The sequence below is a fragment of the Linepithema humile genome, chromosome 2, assembly GCF_040581485.1.
Source record: "Linepithema humile isolate Giens D197 chromosome 2, Lhum_UNIL_v1.0, whole genome shotgun sequence".
NCBI classification, from domain to species: Eukaryota; Metazoa; Arthropoda; class Insecta; order Hymenoptera; family Formicidae; genus Linepithema; species Linepithema humile.
In genome coordinates, this window is record NC_090129.1 from 7,743,193 (window position 1) to 7,757,753 (window position 14,561).

Here is a 14,561-nt window from a genome sequence, read left to right on the forward strand (position 1 = left end):
GTTCAAGTCGGTTTGCGATATGTATATAGAATTATTCTGTTCTGAGATAAATGATCTACTGGTGATAAAAAATTATGCGTAAGATAAATTATAGTCTGAGATGACTATAGATATATATATATGATAACGCAACCAACGTTTTTGTTCGATACAGCAAATAAAATAAGTCGGGTTAAACAATTTGCATTAATTGTTAAAAATTATAATTGTGGTTATAAGTAAAAACATTTTTACTTAAATTAATGTAATCGTTTTTTGGTTCTATTAACAACTAATTGTTTTTTAAAATCTGTTCAAGGAATGATATAAAAAATGAGAAAACTAAAAGTGTCATCATATGTAAACATGTTCATACGTAGATAAGTTATATAAGATCCGTTTATCAGTATATCAGATCATGACGTATGCAACGGAAGTATTAAGGATGCAGCGATCAATCATAATGAATGTTTTTCCTTTTTTTCTGAATACACAGAGTATGGACGAATAATTAATGTTTGCAAAGAATTATTCGTGGTTACACTTATTGTGTATAATTATAATTAATTATAATTATAATTAATTGTATAAGAAGTAATGACTGAATGTCTATTAAAATAAGAACAGTTTCATATAAAAGAATTAAATTTTTAATTTAGTAATAATATGTGAAATATTGAAACAAAAATTGTGAAAAATATAATTTCTACTTTTTTCTGTAACTTTCAATTTCTAATATAACTAGACACGCATAAGTGCGCGTGTAGCGCGCTATTGATACTTTTGATTAGAAAGAAATATATATTATAATTCTATCTAAAGTAAGAAAACATTTTAAACATTTTCTGTAAAACACAAAAGTAATAATAAATATCTGCAATAACCATCTCAAAATATGCAAAACTAGGCAACTTTCACAATGACAACCGACAATAATTTGATAGCACTTTTCAAGATAGAATTGCGTAAATTTATGTAATATAAATATTAAGATCAATTTTAAAAATAAATAATATTTCAGGAAAGCAATCAAATAAACGCAAATAATATTTCACGATAAATCTAATCCTTATTATCGATGCATGTTATTGCATTTAAAGCAAAAAGTGTATATTTAATAAAAACTCAGCATGAAATGATCTCATTTCTCGGTAATCAAAGCAGAAATCAAGTTGAATACAAATTATAAAAGTTTTGCTACAATTTTTATTTGTAATATTTCCCGATATAATATTTTCTCTGTACATTCGAAAAGTTGCTTACGCACAAAATAGTTAATGCGCACAATGTTGGCGAATGTATCGCTCATCATCGTATTTATTAATATTGATTTAATATTAGTTATTTCTTTTGTTTGATATTCTTTTAATACGATACACGTGCGGTTAATGCGCTTTAACGTCGGTTGTCCTTGATTAATAATTTTATAATAAGATATTATAATACGAAATTATAAAAGATATTATAAAGAACATTAATATACAAATAAAAAACATAATGAATAATTATACTTATAAATAATTATACTGCACTCTACTAAAGAACGGCTATAGAAAAATTAAAACGACACCCATTTTTTGTGCTTGTGTCAATAATCTAAAAGATCAACACAGAATTTATGGAGAGAATCGCTTCGTAGCCGCGTGGGAGATAACCACGTCAGTCGTAAATGCAGAGGACGCAGGGGATTCCACTATTCTGCACACGATGCACAGGATGAGAGAGAAAGAGAAAGAAGAAAAAGAAAGGAAAGAGGAGAAAGACGCAACGGAGGCCAGATATAGACTGGTTACAGGTAATAGTTCGGTAGGTGGTAGTGGTGACGAGCGGTAGGACCGGTAGGTTTGGTTTACTTCGAGTTTGTTGCGGCCAGCCGGTTAGCCACTCTTCTTCTTCTTCTTCCTTATCCTTTTTTGTTCCTTCGCCACCACCGCGTCGCCGCCACCGCCGTCGCTCTCCGCTTTCTCGCCACTGTCCCCTCCTCGTTCATGATCTTCTCCTTCTACCCTTTTTTTTGCGCCTCTTACCCCGGTGCTTATTTTTATGCTGAAGGGCAGACGCAATAAAGTGCATTCACGAAAGTGACCGCATCGACATGTTTGCAAGTATGCTTGCACTGACTCACGGGAATAGCCCATTCGTCTTTTCACTTTTCTTTCTTTTTTTTTCCTCTTATTTGGTTATAGCGGGCGATAACGCCAACTATGCCGTATTTCGTGGTTTTCCGCATTTGTCAGCTCTTTCCTGTTCACGGCTCGTTATATTGCATGAATAGTGGCAAGGCGACGACGCGGGTGATCTCTCTCGAAAGAGTCTCTTTGTTGATACCGACGGCTTTGACGGAGGCGTGTCTATGTCGACAGGCTACCATTAGGACGAGTAAGTATATCTTTGTGCAATCTAGATGCAACGTAATTCCCGGATCGAGTAGGCCTTTTACGTTTCGCCGCATAGTCTGGCGAACTTCGACGGATCTCGCTAATATATTCATAAAGTTGCGTTGTAATTCGCGGTTCGACTCGACAGCTTATCAAACATTAACTCTGCACTTATCAACGTAACCGTTGCTTGACATTTCATTTATCGTTCAATAAATATAAGGGTTCTGTCTTAAATAATTAATAGTTATAATTAATAAGTTAAAAATTAAAAAAAAAATATATATCAAGTAATTATAACAATTTTGATTATAAACTACTACATATACAATTTATAGCCTTTTATATTTTATATTTATTCCGACTTAATTTTAATTTTTTTATATCACTGGTAAATATTTCAAGAAACTTCAGATATTCTTTTTATCTCTCTTGCTTCAGGCAGATACATATTATCGGTTTCTTACTTGAAAATAACTTAGCAAAATTCGAATGTTTTACACTAAACTTTTATTATTTTTTAGATAGATAATAATTTCAATATAAATCAAAATGTTCCTCAATTATTTACTGTTCAATGTATCAAAATTTTTCATTTTTATCCGCATTATGCACATCTAGCTCGTTTATCTTTAATTTAAAAAATTGTTTATTCATCGAATTAAATTAGTCATCAAATCAATTTATGTTTTAATTTTTGTTTTTTGTTCTTGCAGCAAATTAAAAAAATTTCTTTTTTAAGAAAATATAATTTTATCAGGCAATACGATATTAAAATACAAATGCAATGGAATCTGCGAACATTCTAACAGAATACAGCTCGCGAATCTCCCATTTCTAGAAATAAACACTTGCTTGTAAATCGAGAATAAAAGCTACCGCATTACTCGTGGAATCTGTCATCGCTCAATGATGCGGACACATGTCAAGAGGACACGAGATGATACGCATCGTAGTGTGTATGTCGTGAACTGCCGGCAATAAACCCCGTAAACATCAATTGTGTACTCGGTTATTTCGCTGAAGTATAAGAAATTGTATATCTGTTGGAATCTCTACCATCATCACAATATCCATTATTATATTACGTCACTGTGTAATCGGCATTTACACTTTTTATGGGACTCGCCGCGTACACGAGTTATGCGCTCACGTTGTCTAGCGAAGCCGTCGTGTCTCGGTCAGAGTAGCTCGGCCGATTTCGCAAGTGCTCGGATTCCGCTCATGGCACTGGCAGACATGCTGGCAGCCACGGGTCTTCATGGTGATAGTGCGAATCGGGTCGTATACGTGAAAGGCAAGCAAGCACACACTAATGTGTGCGTCGAAAGTACAGAGACGCGCGCGCCGATCGCCAACGCAGAATTATATTGGAGCCAGATGTTGATACCAAAGTATGTGCCAAAATACTCCCGATAGCACTCTAATTTTGCAATTTCTGATCTTCGTGCGCGTGTTTATGGATCTTTACACTCGTGTTAAACGCACAAAGAATGTAAAATAGATTTTTATGAATTAATGTCAACTCTGGCTGATTTCTTTGCTGCCAAAATATATTTTAAAGTTAATTTTTGTGCAGATATAATATATTTCCTTGTATAAAAAAAGAACGTTATTAAAATCAAGATTAATCAAGATTTTATGTCAGATTCTTTTAAGATTGTATGACGTAGTACATTATTATTGATAATATCATTGATATTACGATAATAGCAATTTGAATATCTGTACGTCACTTGAGAGTTTTTTATGATTAATATTTATTGCTGAATGCGTTTGATTCTTATTCATCATTAAATAGAATCTTCATATAAAATTCAGAATCCAATTAAATTTTATTTGATCTAATGCTAAGAATTGGTTCATTTAACAATTAAAGATTAAACAGATTAAATGTAGCGTTAAATGCAAAGCTGTAGAATTTTTCCGTACTTTACTCGCAACATTTGTCACTGTCTTAAATCACTGAAAAATGTCTTTCGCGGTAATTATAGCCGCAAATTTAACATTGATAAATATCATTAAGATAAAACGGAAAATACCACCGCTCTTGAAAACACATCAGTAAAGACTAACTTTATATATTTCATACATTAAATATTTCAGTATTCTCATAAATATTATTTAACTACTCGCACATAAATTTCGCTAATATCGCGAGACCATAATGAGAACTCTCTTATTTTCCGCACATGGTATCATTTGCATCTGTTAGCCGGCATGTACTCGCATGATCGGTCAAAAGGGCATTCCGTAATGTTTGTCTGATCTCTGCGTGTTTCCTGATAATAAAAATTCGCGCTGTTGCAACACACGGTAAAGGGCTCAAAGACCAAGCTCGTCTCGCGCGGGTCGTCTCCGAGCGATGAGACCGTGCGGAAAACTGGTTCTAACGGAGTTTTATGCGCCGAACGAACGAACGATGGACCAGTTCTCTGGCCGTCAATGAAGCGCACTGTACGTGTCGCGTGAATGCACCTCGCAGAGAGGGGATCCGGGGCACGCACCGCCCGAGAGTAGAGTTCCAGTCATTGGCCGACCGGCCAATCGCGTCATGGACCGGGAGAAGACGACCGCCGATCATCGGTCGTCGTCGAATGCTTCACTATGTTATCAATATAATATGACTGTCTCTCTTCTTTCTGATTCTATTATTATATCACTGGTCTGTATCTTGTCTATTTTTTAAACCTTCCTGTGCATGCGCTTTTCTTAACACTGTTGGTATAAGTGTTACTAGCATCGTTGGAGAAATACGTGTAATACATGTAAATAATCATACAATTGAATGTTCGAATATGCACATTGACAAAGTACAACATATCATTACATGTATATATGCACTTTGCGAATGCATCGCGCCCGCGCGACCCTCCACGCCGAGATCTCCGACGTTCCTCTCCGCGAACCTCTTCACGCGTATTCCCTTCTACTCGCGCAGAAGCCCCTACCTCTCTCGCTCCTTCTTTTCATTGGTCTCTCCTCATTGCAAAGTGCCGTAATATTCTCCTGCCAGAGTTATTTTCGTCGCGCGTTCACCCAACCAGCTCTCCCGAGGCGGCATTGCACGAGTTGCTCTCTGCGCATTGTCTCGATACCCCTTGCTGTTGCCGGATGGAGTAACTGGATTTCCAGGCTAGCAAGGTGATCGTCGGCGATCCTTTGACTTTCTTGTTTTTCGCACCATCAATTTTTTGCATTGTCAAAAATAATAAACACAAAAATCCGAGAATACATTTTCTTCGCATGAAGATTTGTCCGAATTGCGTAAACTGTTTAGATAAAAATGTAGGATTGTAGGATTTAATTCCATAATAACTGACTATTAAGCATTCGTTTCCGTTAGCAGTGCACAGTAATACATTGTCAAACAATTAAATTCCTAATACTATGTACAAAGTAATTTCAAGTGATTTACGTACTGTTCGTGCTTACATTGTTCTCACTAATATTTTTCGTAAAATTGGAAAAAAATGTTGCGAATAAGTTTCAAAGTTTTAATCGTGAGATAAAATTTTGTTTGTAAACTTTTGCCCATTGACATTTTGCGGGTTGTGCGGGCTGCGGATTGCTGCAAGTGATCGTAGCGAGCGTTGAACGAAATGTATGACACGAGCTTTTGGAAGATCATCGAGCAAATTTGAATCAATTACATATTATGAATTCAATGCAATAATAATATTTTAGTTTAACCTCAAGTAAGAAATTTGAATATTAATCAATTAAATTAATTATATTAATTTGATTAACTTCCATCGTTTCATAGACATTTTTATTTTATATTTTCTATTTTGTAAAAAAATACAGCCACCATGACTAACATTTAAACAATTTTTACCATTTTTCATAAAAAAATTTTTAATCTGCATTTAAAGTTTATATTGTAAAACAATGTCAGTAGCAAAATTCTCAAATTGAACAATAATAATTTAATCCTCGAACACTCGCGCTTCAAAATCGCAATCTTACAGGCATTACTTTCGTCAAAATATTCTTAAATAAATCTTTTGTATGTCGATTTTTGTGCTCGTCCTTGAAGTAAGAAATTGCAGTGTTAATTCGCTAGAGCTTAAGTTGAATTTTATTGACATAGCACGATGTTCAATAAAAAGACTGGGTGACATATGCCCTCACACTTATTGCAGCGCTAAAAGTCACATGCGAAAATGCCTTTCACATAAGTAAAGCGTAACTGCTCGTGACCCATGTATCAAATGCAACATCGGCGGCTATAAACACGGTGAAAATGAGCAACGCCTACGGTAAAAACCTATTTCTAAAAAAAAAGAAAAAAAAACGATCGTATCTTGCAGCGTTTTATATTCTCTCATATCTCACCAATCTCTCTTACGGCGCGCAATTATGTAATTACAACGTAAAACAGAAAACAAAATATTTACTGCCATGCGGCATGTTGATAGATAGATTCGTTCCATGCTTTTAAGCACAGCACATAAAAATAACGTGGAAAAAATATATATTTCTTTAAAACTCGTTCATGCGTTTAAAAAATTTATATCGATATCAAACACACGTACACTGCATCTTTGACAAAACACACGGATATGCGATATATTGTATCTCTTATACTTGTCGCTCTGGTTTGCAGAGAGAGTTAAACACAGCAGCTCTTTAATCGTAGTTTGAATGAAAGGGACATCATGATCAACCGAGACAACCGTATTCGTAATCACGTGCACGGTAAATGCATCGTCAAGTACGTGTGAGTGGCACTCTTACTTAATGCTTGCTTATGTGGCGTATTAACTCGTCAGTCATTACTCAACTGCCCTTATGATTACACATGGCGGTTGCTTTGAGCTTTGAAATCATCGCGCAAGGTGCAACGTTCGCGTTTTTATATCATCGCAAAATGTGGCGAATGAGAATTATTTGTCCAATGTAATACATATTTATTCAACCAAATTTTTCCTTTATATATTATAAATTCGCAGCGAATGTAAATTAATAAGTTTCATGTAAAAAAATAATTGTTTCGATATGTACGCACGTAACCGAGTAAACACACGTGCCGTTGTAACGTCATGATATCGCGGAAATATCGAACACGAATACTAAGCAATGACAGTCTTGCATAACGCACAACGTACGATATCGTTTGATAATGATAAAATGTCTGTTTATTTCTTGCCTTTCTTTCGTGGCGCATTGAACACACGCCGCTTTTGCTACTGATACACTTTAACGCTGCTTACCGCGTATAATGCGTACAGGAATGAAGAAATATTTCTTCATTCCGCATACGTGTGCTACGTTCGGAGAATAAATTTCGTTTTCAAAGCCGGCGTCCGCCTGTCAACGCGCGGTCCGAGCATTCCGACGTGTTCGCATATGTAATCAAAAAAACACCTCCACGAACTCTTGTTCTTTCCATCCGCGTGAATTTTTTATACGCGCAATTACCATATACCAATTCAGATGCGCCCGCTTATTTATTCTAATGTCGACAAGTGATGTGCGTTATTAACAGGTTGAGAATCTCCGCGATTGTCCGTGGTCGCGCTAGTGATATTGCAGTCATGTGTAATTTATTTCGGTTGAAATTACGATTTATAACAGTCGATTGCATTCGTTAAATGTGTTTCCACGTGTCGCGTTGTTGACAGGTTGAGAAGTACTGTACGTGGTCACGCTTACAATATTATAGCATAAGCATGATTTATTTCGCTTGGGTGCAGAAAATGTGTAATAACAGATGGTCGAAATATATCTGCAAAATTTCTCCTAATATTGGTATACCGCGTTATTAACAGCCTGTTCGCGGTCACGCTAGTGATATCGCTACACACGTGTAATTTATTCCACTCACAGAAGAAATTTATAATAATTTGTCATGTCTCTCATTCTTTCTCTTTCGGTCAAATGTATCATGGATATGTAAAATTGCCAACAGAATTGTACAAGTAGTATTTTATTTCTTCTGAGCCTGATTTATATGTTCTAAATATATGTCCCAGAATTATAAACGACAAATAAATAAAATGATTTTATAAAGAATTACTTAATTACAAGTTCTCTCATATAATTTTATATTGAGAAAATCTTGATTCTACATTTTATAAAGATATTCCGCGTTTCACAATTGTGTTCAGTTCTAGTTAATTCTGGGACATTTATCTGCGAGTTGTTCCTTTTCTTAATTAGTAAATAATGTTATTAATAGGTTGAGGAGCACTGTTTGCGATTATGCTCACGATAGTACAGGATACGCGTGATTTATTCCGGTTGAAATTTGTGTTAGCTGAGAGAAGCGTAACTGGAGAATTTAATTTGCGCAGACAAGCATCGGCTCTGAATGAGCGCAGCAACGGACTCCGTACTTCGTTGGTCGCTGCATGGGAATAACACAGGTTAACCGAGTAATTTCAACGTTCGAGCTAATTATGGCCGTTAACCACTTAACTTGATTGATTAATTAGAAAGCACGTTTTTTCTCGGTCATGCGTCACGCTTGGAGAGATTGATCACCGGTTGTGCATTTTTGACTTAGGTTGGACAAATGACTGATTATATTGTGTCCGAATGTTTGATTACGCAAATATATTTATGATAAAATTTTAGAAATTTAATTTATTTCTTTTGTATCTAAATATCAGAATTAATGTATTCGACGAAAGAAAAATGAATCGTATATTTAATGTAGTACCTATTTAATATTATATATTATGCATACACATATACTGATTAAAGGTTCGACGTTGTTTATTTTTTCTCTCTTTTTAAAAATCAAATTTATAAATAAATTTATGTTTACGTAACTCTTTTAAATTCTACGCATCAACAGATGCATCGAAATAACTCACTACGTATACTGCATAAAGTTTTGCATATGAAAATTCCTAAACTATATCGTAAAGTTAAGATAATTGTGAAATATTTGTCACGATAAAACAAATTCTATGTCTTTTTCTAAAATATGAACTCCCTCAATCATATTATTTTCTACAACTATCACATTTCGCATCTTCTCGAAATCGCTGACGAGAAAGGAATGTCATCGCGGTGTGCAAATAAGCTTGCACGAATGCGAGACGTGTGTTTACCGCGCTAAAAATCGACGATTGCCGGTTGCAACGATCAGGCTGGTTAAACAGCCTTCTGCCATTCGTCTGTTTATCCGTCTCCCTCCGGAACAATTTTTAAAAATAGTATGCAACAGGAAACTATTGTCTGACTGATGCCGTAGCTGGCGGAGAATATTTATCGTAACAACCTTTGATCCGCGTCATGAGCGCAAAATTTATTTCCTCGACTTGCGATTATTCTCGGTATGCCAGAATTTTCATGTTGACCAATAGTATTCTCGGGATTATTCTACACAGATTCGGATAAATTTAACTGTTCGAGTAATACAGATAATACGGATATTCGAATATGTGAAATTAGATAATTTGAAAATCGGATTAACTGGATATCAATATTATTATATCAAAATTAAATCCGAATTAAATTGATAATCCTAGACTGCAGCATGTACTGAAATGAGATATAAAGACTCAACTTGTCCCGTAAATAACGAAGATGATAAGTAAAAGCGGGGAATAAACAGGCGCGCGTTTATAATCGCAATCGGGTGTAAATAACAGGCGGAGACAATACACGAGGTTTATTGCGCGGCACGTATTAATGAGTTTGTTTTCGAGCAAAACATTCACAGCAGCGCACCGCCGCGATTTTTTTCGGTGTTTATTTTACATTTTACGCGTTGGAATTTATTAAACTACCTACACTCTGAGGAATTTATGCGGTTGTTTCGCCGGCGACAATGCGCAGCGTCGCATCAGAAGTATACAGGCATTAATGAAGATTCCGCGGTGTTTTCTATCCCCTTGCGAAAAAATGAGGCTGACTCACATCGAGATCGACGTAACGATTTGTACGTCGTGACCACGTGTGTGGTTCCGAGAAAAATCAATCTTCCGCGAATCCGCCCGCGGTCGCGGTAGACAACAAAGACGATGACGATATCTGTACCTCGAAATGCAAGCGAGGAAAGTAATGTGTGCCTTTATAATGGCTTATACACTTCTCATGCAAGATATTGTTTTGCGCTGAACGCCGACGTACAGTGGCTCACACGATACGATTCTAAGATACAGGCTGTATCAGAATTCATCACACATCTTCAAATTTTTTGCGTTAAAATAGGCTTAAAATCACATTGCAGCAGAATTTATTAAAACGCTTTGCAATTAAATATAACATTTTAAGATAGATAATCAATATACCACGTATATTTTACAAACAAATATGTTTTAAGTTGAATGTTAAAATATTTCTAATAAAACAAATAGCATTTAAACAAATTTTTTAAATAAATACATGGATAAAAAGATGCAAAATGTATGTATAAATATCTAAAGAATACAGATATCAGAAGAAAGTTCAAATGCATCTTATTTGGATATTGTTCTAGCACTAATTTCTCATAAGCTTGAATATCACACATGAATCATATGATTAGACAGCTCTCATCCCACCCGCACGAATATCATATTAATATCCCCAGCATCCTATAGTACAATAAAGCTTTAAATTGAGTTTATTGTACTAGAAGGTCATTACATACATTCAGTCACCTAATTATTTGAATACTAACTAACGATACAATGCAGAACGTCAAAAAGTAAAAATTTAAGACCTAGAGAGCACACACGTATTGTTCTAAACTGATTAAAATTTGCTGAAATTAATGTAATCTAAGAATCTAAAAATTAACCTTATCAAAGTTAAAACGCAATTTTTGATTCTTGTAATAAAAATGACTTGTTAGTTTTATTCATCACATATGGTGATGATAAACAAAGGATTATCTTATCATCTTCCTTTAAAACGTAAATATTACGCATTGTCAAGCAGCATTTAAAAAAGACTTTTAATGAAAGATGAATACGATGTCTGGTGAGTCGTCTGGTCTCCTCCTTTCCCCCTCAAGATCTCTCGATTTAAATCCGCTAGGTCTTTTATAAGGCCGTATTAAAAGCTAAGTGTTTGTCATCGAAACATAATGTACAGTACCACAATGAATAGAAAATAAATGTGAAGCAATGCAAATAAAATAAAAAACTTTTGCAAAAGTATGCTATTATACGAAATAGAAATGTGAAGCATAAGAAAAAGAGCATATAAAACATCTTTTGTGGTCATCAAAGTAAAAATATGATAAGATAATCGTTTGTATATGTCATGCACAATAAGTACAGGCAAGCAAATCGTCTGTATTGTAAAAAAAACCGAAAATTGTTAGAATAATTTTCTAAAATTTTTTGTATTCTAAACAGTTTTCACATACAAAGCACAGTTCTTCCCTCTTTTCCTTAGTATTTATATAAATAGTTAAGTCGTATGATGTGATGTTGAGAAAAAAACCTTGCCTCAGGTGTGTGAAAACATATTTAGAGTTACCACAACATTATATAATTTCTATCATTTCATGTCAACACAGATTTTTTTAGACTTTTTTTTTACTAATAACGTCAATATTATCATGCGACAGTTTACATGTGACACAAGTAATTTACGGATGGCCGATGTTGTTTTATTCATCGGCTTAGAACGATACAATATTATTCAATCCTAAAATTCGTATAAGGTAAATCCTAGAGGAATATTTTAGTATAAGAGAAATTTTAGAATACGATTGCTCATCCAGTATTCCTGACTTTTACATAAATATTCTGTATCTTTGACCTGGCATTTATCGCATAGATCTTGATAATCTTACGAAGGCACGTGTAAACGTAAAATAAACAAACGTAACTTCAATATACGTACTTACACTTCCTCTGTTTAGTGCTAAATATGAATATTACAGTCCGTTCGCGATAACACACTGCATTTGTATCTTGATAGCAAACAAAGTAAGGCCAGAAGCAGACGCCAATTTTTAGTGCTAAATGCAGAATACGAATACATACTTATGAAACATTCTCGGAAGGTTCCGGTGTTTATTTTCCATTCTTAATAAGACGTTATAACTTTAATAACGACGTTACGTGATAAGATAAGTTGAGTACGATATTGAAATAGGAACGGTTTGTTTATCACGCGTCTACGAAACGGGTCGAAAAACCGCTATCGCGAGCATTTTAATTGTACGCGGGAATCTCGTCGAAAATCTTACTGCGAGACGCAACGTCGCGATCGTCGTAATCGGCGTTTATCGGAACACCGAAAATCGAGCGATAATCACTGATGCAATGAAGCGGGAACACGACTCGTTGCCAATTATCGATTTAATGTGTCAAAAATGTGTCGAGTGCCATGCGGGAATATTCCTCGAAGGAATTTCCGCATCGGCGACTGGCATCCGTCCAATCGGCGGCCACGCGCTTGGACGCGGAGAACGCGTCCCGCTCTTTTGCGTGTACGTAGCGGCTGTTCTTCGCGCGCCGAGTCGACTCGCACGAGTGTGAGCGACGCGATCCAATGAGAAAGAGACAGCATGATAAGAGGAACGAACGAGAAAGAGAGAGGGGAGCGCAAGAGATGAAAAGAGGTTTTCGCGCAGTATTCTCCCTTACCTGCGACTCGTAGCCGTGTCCAGCATGGTAATCCAATCCGGCGCGATGGATAAAGGGTTATCTTAACATCCCCGCGAGAGAATCCCGATGACCGGATAGTGAGAAGTCGAGGAATTCCACCGGATGCTTTGCACCGTCTAGTACCCTTCGTAATAGGGTACTCGAAATCGCACGGTCCACCGGGACCGATCCCGCGCGCGCCGAACGGCTAACGGAGCGACGACCGCGAGAGACGAAAAACAAAATCACTCCACTAAATTGTTAATCTGAGGGCGCGCAAACGCGCGCGCGAGAGAGAGAACGCGGAAGGACGCCCGCGCTAGCGCGACGTAGACGCACCACTATCGTAGAGAGAAAGAGACAGATAGAACGCGAATCTGCTGCTTTTCCGTTTTCCGGGTTGCGCGGACTTTCGAAACTTTGCGAGACACTTTACGAGAGCGCGTGCTGCTGTGGCGCTTCGATGCGGAGAACACAAAAAGCGGGAAGCTCGCGTGAGTCTGTCGCGTAAACGTTGATCACAGGAGACTGAGCGTAGCCGTCGCTTCCTTTTTCCTCGCGTACTCGATTCCTCGGACTGGCGCGCTCTCGTCACGACGATCGGTTCACACTCGCTCGTTACTCACGCGCGTATACCACCGTACGTAAGCAAGGGCCGCAACATACTGAGCGAACACATGATCCGGTGGGGCCTAGTGCCAATACTTGCTGTGCAGGGGGCGCCACTGCGCCGAACGCATCGTATTAGTAAACGATTTGTCGATCGTGATCCTTTCCTTCGACGCGACACGATCTTTTCTTTCGACGCGATGCGTATAATAGTTTGTCGTGATAATTCCGGACAATTGATGCCACACAAATTTTATGCATTAATCTTTATATATGTATACTTTGTTGTTGTCAAAATAAAGAATTCATACTACAATAAAATAAAATGTTTCGGTACAAAAATTCGTTCACACCAGTATGAGTTATTTCAAGCAAAACAGGAAAACTCATAGGTCATTTAAAAATAAACAGATTGAAAAATTATAAATGTTACATAAGCGTAAAATTGAGAAGAGTAAAAGTTATACATAATAACATGTACTGTAAAACTAAAATTTACTCACCAGCCGATAACGCGCCACTGTAATCCATTAGTTCCAAACAGACACTTATGTAGCTTTAATTGTCACTTACAATAGGACTAGTAATTTACACACGATACTAGTGAGTTTTACAAATGCGAAACAATGTACATTGAAAAATGTGGCACACGACATGTCTGATAAAGTAACATTATTAACCTGAAAATGCCGAGCGCGAATATTTTCGGAAAAGCTAATTATCCACTTGTTTTAATAAATAATGCGAAATACGACAATCAACCGTAATAGATCAACACTTCCGTCATTTTCAAGAGACATGTATAGTAAAAAATTCGAAAAACGAAAGTAACTTCACGTTGATGCTCGAAGGCAATGTGACGAGTGATACATTATACGACACAACCATCGCGGTTGATGAAAGATCGCGATTATACGAGTTAATTAATACTCTATGCGACGATCACTCACCGCTGGATTCGGTCTTTTCAAAACTAGCTTGTACGGAATTTACTTTCAAACGCACGTAAGACACAGAACAACGCTCGTTCACGTCCGCCATCTCTGTCATT

General features: G+C 36.4%; 1 protein-coding gene across 1 annotated transcript in view; it reads right to left on the reverse strand.

Annotated features, from left to right (window-relative positions):
• LOC105678845 (receptor-type guanylate cyclase Gyc76C-like) overlaps positions 1-13,574 on the reverse strand; it is a 62,267-nt gene extending 48,693 nt beyond the window's left edge. The window contains exon 1 of the mRNA XM_067350621.1: positions 12,902-13,574. The gene's annotated coding sequence lies outside the window, so the exon portion shown is untranslated. The remainder of the gene's footprint in view (positions 1-12,901) is intronic.
• Positions 13,575-14,561: the final 987 nt, after the last annotated feature.